The sequence below is a fragment of the Lytechinus variegatus genome, chromosome 9 (assembly GCF_018143015.1).
Source record: "Lytechinus variegatus isolate NC3 chromosome 9, Lvar_3.0, whole genome shotgun sequence".
NCBI lineage: Eukaryota > Metazoa > Echinodermata > Echinoidea > Temnopleuroida > Toxopneustidae > Lytechinus > Lytechinus variegatus.
In genome coordinates, this window is record NC_054748.1 from 14,247,274 (window position 1) to 14,254,961 (window position 7,688).

Sequence of the window (7,688 nt, forward strand, 5' to 3'; positions counted from 1 at the left end):
CTATCTGTCTCTCAAATTCTCTATCTCTCTCTCTCTCTAGCATCTGTCTGTCTTTTTTTCTCTCTCTCTATCTATCCTTCTCTCTCTCTTTCTCTCTCTCCCCCTCTCCTTCTATCGACCTCTCTGTCTCCCCCTCTCTATTTATCTATCTATCCATCCATCTCTTTCTATCTATCTATCCACCTCTCTCTCTATCTATTTCTATCTATCTATCTGTCTATCTTGTCTCTATCTATTTATCAGTCTTCTATATCTATCTTTCGGCAGCTTTCAATCCATCAAAGGATTCAATTTGTCTTTCCATTATAAGTATCTGTTTATTTTGATTTTGTCTGTCATTCTATTCATTTAGTTAATAATTTATTTTTAGAAAAAAAAACTATCATAAACAACGCGACTGCAAAAGCATGTTCGGATTTCACTCCTGACTGCCGCTCTCTCTGTACATGAAGTGCCGAGGAACTCTGTGCTCTGATCAGTAACTGTGCAAATTGCATGCGGTGGTGGACTCGCCTGTGTCGCACGCTGCATGCAACCAGCGACGTGTGTAGACTCTTCACTAGTCGCTTTTTGGCTACTTTTCCGGAAAATGCCTTCGCCAGGGTGTAAAACGGAAACGCGCGGCCGGCGGGGGGGGGGGGGGGACCAGCGCCACGTTCCGGTACCCAGACCCAGCGCTCGCAAGATCTTGAAGTTAAGAGTGACTGACCAGAATCAGAATGGCGACCTGGCAAATCTTATTGAAAGAATGGGACCATGAAGTCCTCATTGAAACTTTCGAAGGTGAGTTTCGTTTTTTTTTTGTAGCGTTTTACCTTGGTCTTTATAAATGTTAAACTTGAATGGCTGAAAATCAATTGGCCGACTCACAATTGTAGCCTAGGCCTACGACGTCATTGAAGTTAACGGTACCGTTCGCCCGTGACAACCTGTCCTGCGCTGCCGGCACCGTACCGAGGGCCAACCTTTCCTTAGCCAGGCAGCTTTCGGGCCTAGGGCTATAGGCGCATGCCATTGATGCCCAGGTGGGGGGGGGGGGGGAATTGGGCGGATAACCAATAATGTCAATACAAATTGGTATGTCTAAAACTAAATTAGCCATCACCATTTATGCACTTCATACAGTTTGATCTACTAGATCTAGATTATAGATCTAGACCTAGATCTCTACATTTAAGCTTATTTTTAATTTCTTTTCAAATATTTGTTTCTCCACAAACAGTAAATGGAATTGATGATGATAGTTTCTGGCTGTTGGAGAGCGAGGAAATTAAAGAGCTTATTCCAAAGATGGGACCTAGGCTAAAATTCATCAAAAAATTCTCTGTACAGGTATGACTATTTTGTATTCTAGTTGTAAAGCCTGTGTATAGTTTAGGTAAATCCACCAAAATGCACCTAACACTATCATGACTATTCCAATTCATTGCTAGCTAATATGAATGGATATGCCCTATAACAGTTATGAGGTGGAGGATATGAAGTGAAAATGTTTTTTACAGGATAAATTTTGCGATTTACATGAAAATTTAATTTGATCGGGTGCCCAAATAAAAATAAAATATCTGCATGTTTTTGTTTTTCAATTAAAACCTATTTCAGAGCATGGAATGGGTTGAAACTTTCAGGATATATTCTTTGTCTGTTATTAAGGATATCTAAGCTTTAAATTAGATAAATGCTGAAAGACAATTTTTTTTTAAATTTAAAAACAAGCATCGCCAAGATATCCAAAATTTGAAATTTTCTCAGAAGGGGTGGTTGGAAAAATATCTAGCGGTCTCTATGCTTCAGTAAGACTTTTATATCGAATTATATTTGATTATCAATCACATTGTTGACCCTTTACCAAAGCTATACACAGGCTTTAATCATCATTGATATTCAAAATATTAAATAAAAATATGTAATATGATGGGTAATTTTGAAACATTGCCTACCAGGTACATGTTTGTATTTTTTTTCATTTGATTACAACTTTGCTGATATTCCTAAACTCTTGAATTTGAATTTAAGAGTAAAATCTGTTTCAACCTAGAAAGATATGATGAGACCTTGTTGATATTAAGAAAATAAATAAAACCAAAAGAAAAACAGATTAAAATATGAATAAGAATTAAATAAAGACAACAAAAGAAAAATTGATTCATGACTGAAAAAAATACAAATGATACATGTAGTAAGAGTTTAATAAATAACAGGAAACGGGAAAAATAAATTTCTGAAAAAGAAATATCAATGGTTCATTATCACTTTTAACAGTTAAGTTTATCCATATGTAGAATTTATATTTTTTCAACTGACAAAATTGCTTTCAAATAATTCTTGCCTCATCCCAAAGTGTATGTATCTCCAGGGATGTGTTTTGATTATTTAATAATTCATTTTGTTTTTCTCCAGTAACTGCTGCCAAAAATAATCAACATGTCATCTTTCATCTGCTGCAAATGTCTTTCTAAAATTCCTGGAGGAATTTCTGGGCTATTTTGCCACCTGAAAGTAGTCCATGGTATACTAAAATCTACTTGCACAAAACTTGTTTGTGTAGAATGTAAGGAAATTTTGCGCCGTGGATCATCATACAAAAAGCACCTCATACATGTCATAGGGCATTTGCAACCCCCTACAGTTCACGCTGATGACCAGTGCCAAGCTAATAGAGTTCCTCATATTGACATATCTGACTTATCTAATGTAAGCAGTCATGGGGAATCAAGTGATGATGACTGTAATCGTGTTGAAATGAATGTAGATGCTGATATCGTTAATGACACTGAATATGATTCTCAAGAAAGCCTATCAGACCTTGTAGCTGCTTTTTAGCTCATTTACAAAGCATTTTAATTACTGTTAACTTGGAGTGTTATTGCCAAGAAATCATGGCTCTTGTAAGACTTTTAAACAATCACTGTTTAGAAAGGGAAACACCTTTAGTTGTTATTTGTATATTTTTTGTTTGTTTTATTGTTTATATTCAAAAGGAACTAGTACACCTTTTTTTCAACAGGCTTTTTAAAAGGTTTAGCCTTAAGAAATTCATTATTTCTTTTTTATAACTCAATTTTGATCATTGTCATTTATAGAGCATACATGTAAGTTGTTCAAGAATGCATGTTTCTTTGAAGACATTACAGGGGGAAACTACATTGATATCATTTTTTTAATTCTTTTGATCTTAGTTGTAATTGAGAACTGTTATTACCATCACCATGTGTAAACTGAATAAGTGTTATATGGTGTAACATGCCAGTAAATGGTTCATGGCCTTCTAGTTTTATAGAGCTCTGTGTGAAGTAATTACAATGGAGGAACCTTTATAGATTTGATAGTCATATTCTATTGTAATGACTTGTTTATTTGATTAAGATGCCAGAAAGATAAATGGTAGATTTTTCCGCACCCATTTTGGCCCCCCCAAAAAAGGTTAAAAACTGTCCAGTATTAATTGTGAACTCAATTATTAATATTTCAAAGTGTTTCCTATAAACTGTAAGAATGCTTAATGTTGATATCCCTCTCAAGAGGTCATGTCAAGTCTTTTAGATTAAAATGGGAGAACACCCGATTGCATTTTATGTGTAGCATAAATATAATTCAATGGCACATTGCTCCCTATATAGATTGAAATTGCCATCAGTTCAGGCTACAATGGTAAGATATGCCAAGAATCCATCTCTGTCTATTGAGGCTATAGCCTTACAATGTAATTGATACCAATGTTAAGAGTGAAAGCACTTTTGTCAATAATTTTATAAAGACATAGGGAAACCAGAGGTTCAAAAGATATCAACAGTGTGTATGGGTATTCAATAAAGGGGACATTTCTGAATATATTTTAATTTTCAAATATGCAATACCCCCAATACAATGAAATCATTTTAGAATACAATACTTTATTTTAAGATAATTTTTTCTGAAAGTTGCTTCGAACATGCAACCAATTTAAAATAAAAAACAAAAACAAAATGGGGTTGTATGTGATAGGGCATACATTTGTTTACAAACATGTGGAGGTAAAAGTTTACCATTCAATGAAAATATTCAATTTTTCAATTGAATCATGTGATATTGATTATAAGAGAAAGTACTAGCCCCAGATTTACATGGGATACTGTGTACTAAGCCATTACAAGAATTTTGCATAATTGATAGAAATACAGAATACCGTATAGGTGGCACAAATATTCGAGAAGTCTTTATCTGGTGGTCACATGTGTCTATTGTAAACAAAAGCTTACAAGAAAGAGTTTTTGGTCTTCTACCCCCCCCCCCTGGTGATGGGGAGGTATGTCTTGAAATATGACACCGAGAGAGCAAAGGCCCATTATCTTTATAAATATGTCTGATATAGTGATTAGATTTGATTTATGCTTATTTCAGATGTAAGTCATGGCATGTCACAGAAAATTCCAGATTTCTTTGTAGAGAAGTTGTAATAAACATATTGCAGCTTTATTATTTTACCTTAAAAAAAGTTCAATACAAGTTGGTTAATTAATTTTAAGAACTTAATTTCTTTTCTATCTGATGTTTTATTGTCAAGGGATGTTATTTCTTAAAATAAACACCAAATAATGTACATGGTTTCTTTGTCAAATATATGACTTATTTATGCATTTTAATTTTCTATGCATGTTCACATAGTCAAATGTTGCCCCTCCCGTCTACATTTGGAAGGTAGTAATACACTAATTTAGCTAAAATTATTTGGGAAATATCTTGACACAATTAGATTTTTTTTCAAAGGCAGTTTAACTATACTTATTACACCTGTATCATTTTATGTCACAATGGTTATGATTTTTTGCATGGTAATTTACAATGTAAACTATATTTTAGGCCTCAGGTATATCGGCTTTGTTATTTGTTTTGGTTGTTGAAGTAATGGCGTCACAGATCAGGTCAAACAAGAAAATCAGCGGTATTAAGATTCCATTCCACAAAGAACCATTTTCAAAAGAATTAAAGATCTCACAGTTAGCAGACGACACCGCTCTTTTTGTTAATTCCGTCCAGGCAGGAAATGTTGCAATTCAAGAGGTTATTAAGTTCGGGGAATATTCTGGCTTAAAACTTAATTTAGATAAAACCAAAGTTATGCCACTTAATATAAATTACAATGAAACAAATGGTATATGCAACTTGGAATGGTCTGATGAACCAATTAAATATCTTGGTGTTGTATTATGCAAGAACACAAATGACTTCAATGTTCTTAATTGGTCTGTAAAGATAGATAAAATTAAACGTATTATAAATCTTTGGAAGATGAGAAATCTGACATACTATGTGAGAATAGTTATTATAAAAATGTTACTTGTATCACAGTTAATATACTTAAGCACATGCTATATCATGCCCAAAAATTATATCAAAGAACTTAATAAAATAATTCATTCATTTTTATGGAATTCTAAAAGAGAAAAAGTGTAAAGAGCTTACATTATTAATTCACCCCAATATGGTGGTTTGGGTATGATTGAAAATCACTCACACTTTCTTGGTTACCAAAAATTGTAAGAGGTGATGAACCACCATGGATATATATTTGTGAGTTTTGGTTACATAAATTAGGCGGGATACCTTTATCCATTCAATGTAACTGTTCTCCTATAGACATGATCAAATTATGCAAAAAATATTCATTACCTACATTTTATACAGACTTACTTCATGGGCTGAACTTCACTATCTTAATACATTCGAAGTAACTCAATTTGAAAATGAAATCATATGGAATAATTCAAATATAAAACAGGAAAACAAGTTACTGTATTTCAGAAAATGGTACGATAAGGGTATAGTTAACTCTTTAAGCGCCATTGGCAGCTATTTGTGACCATAGGCCATTCGTGCCGGTGGCAGCTATTTGTGCCCAAGTAACTTTTTTTTGTTTAACCAATTTTACAGCCAGAAAATCAACACCATATTCTGTGTTTTTTATGTTGTTATACTGGCAAGGAATTCACAATTCATTTTATCATATAAAAAATAGTGGCTTACATAGACATTTTTTGAGTAAAATTGTATTTTTGCATCATTATTTTGAAGAGTTGATTTTGGATATTGCCGCGATCTGAATCAAGATTTCCCCTATAGAAACGTGTGATATAACGGTTGTGTGTAGCAATACACGTACTTCTATGGGCAGAGCAAAGGCGAGTGTGCGAAGGCATTCAGCTCGGAATTGACCAATGACAGAGCGGTACGATGTTCCTCACCAGCACTACTCGCCCATTCGCTATTGTTACATGAATATTCATGAGCTATCGATCGGGTCTTTTGCAGGCCGGTATGGTAGTATTCTTGTGATGAGGCTTTTTTGTGCCTGCAAATGTGCACGGTTTGGGGGAGATGATTTTTTTTTTTTTTTTTTGGGGGGGGGGAGGTTTTATACTTTGTTTTTTGCATTCTCACAAAATTGTTCGTAGTGGTTTTCTTTTTGAAACCCAGATACCCCCCGCCAAATGAGTTTTTGATATCCTTTCTTCAAATTGTATTTGCTCACTCATGCGTGAATGAAAAATAATGTAAGTAATGTCAGATGAAAGAGAAGATTCTAAGCTTTAAATTGGTAGGTCATTTGTCTATTTTATTTATGATTAAGTAATGATAAATGATCGCTAAATCTCGGTTTCGTTTATTTTGGGACGCACTGTAATTGACGATATCATTTTTCAAACATGTCAAACGTGTTGTATCATGACCATGATGTAAAACTGCTGTGCCTATCATGTTTTTTTTCCTTTTAAAAACATAATTCAAATAAATAAACAAATGAACACATCGCAATGTAATAGTGAAACATCTTGACACACAAGTCCGAAAGTCTCGCTCTTTAAGGAAACTTTCCTGAATTAATTTCAGGTTAGCAAGGCCGGAACCTATGGAGCAGTTTAACCTTTGACCGTAACCTGCCGTTTATGTTTCGGTTAACGTTTGCATTTTCGTAAAACGAGAGAAACTCCGGCGGTGTTCAATGGGCCCCTTGTCGTTTTTAGATTCGATTTCGAAAAGAACCTGTGCCCGGCGGAAATTATTTTCCCACAGTTCCGGACCCAATATGACTATTCATGACTGTCTTCGACATATCAAGTCAATTCAAAATTTATTTCAATCAATCATAATAATAGAGGTATATACAAATTAGGTAAAAACTTGGGATTGGGAGCCCCTAGAAGTTTTCATTAAAAAAAAACTTATGGGCGGGGCACCACCATGGTACGATTAAATACAAATTAATATAATACATACATAAAGAATGAACAACAAATAACATAAGAGCACGCATGGGTGTGGACTTTTACATAATCATGATAATTGTGGTCGTTTACGGTGCAGACCATGAATGAATCAGCATCCTCAATTTGAAAGGTGCCGGGTAAAAATGGCAGAGGTAATAATGGCAAAGGTGAAAATGTCAGAGGTAAAAATGGCAAAGGTAAAAATGGCAGAGGTAAAAATGGCAGAGGTAATAATGGCAGAGGTAAAAATGGCGGCAGAGGTAATAATGGCAAAGGTAAAAATGACAGAGGTAAAAATGGCAGAGGTAATAATGGCAGAGGTAAAAATGGCAGAGGTAATAATGGCAGTGGTAAAAATGACGGAGGTAATTAAAGATCATGACATGCAAGATCAGCAAGGAAAATATAAAGCCTTTCTATGGCAGAGGTAATAATGGCAGAGGT

General features: G+C 34.5%; 1 long non-coding RNA gene across 1 annotated transcript; it reads left to right on the forward strand.

The window, feature by feature from the left end:
• The first annotated feature begins 675 nt into the window (after nt 1-675).
• On the forward strand, nt 676-3,606 carry LOC121421703. The gene is made up of 3 exons (XR_005971027.1): nt 676-783; nt 1,223-1,332; nt 2,401-3,606. It is a non-coding gene; the product is annotated as an uncharacterized LOC121421703 (long non-coding RNA).
• Nucleotides 3,607-7,688: the final 4,082 nt, after the last annotated feature.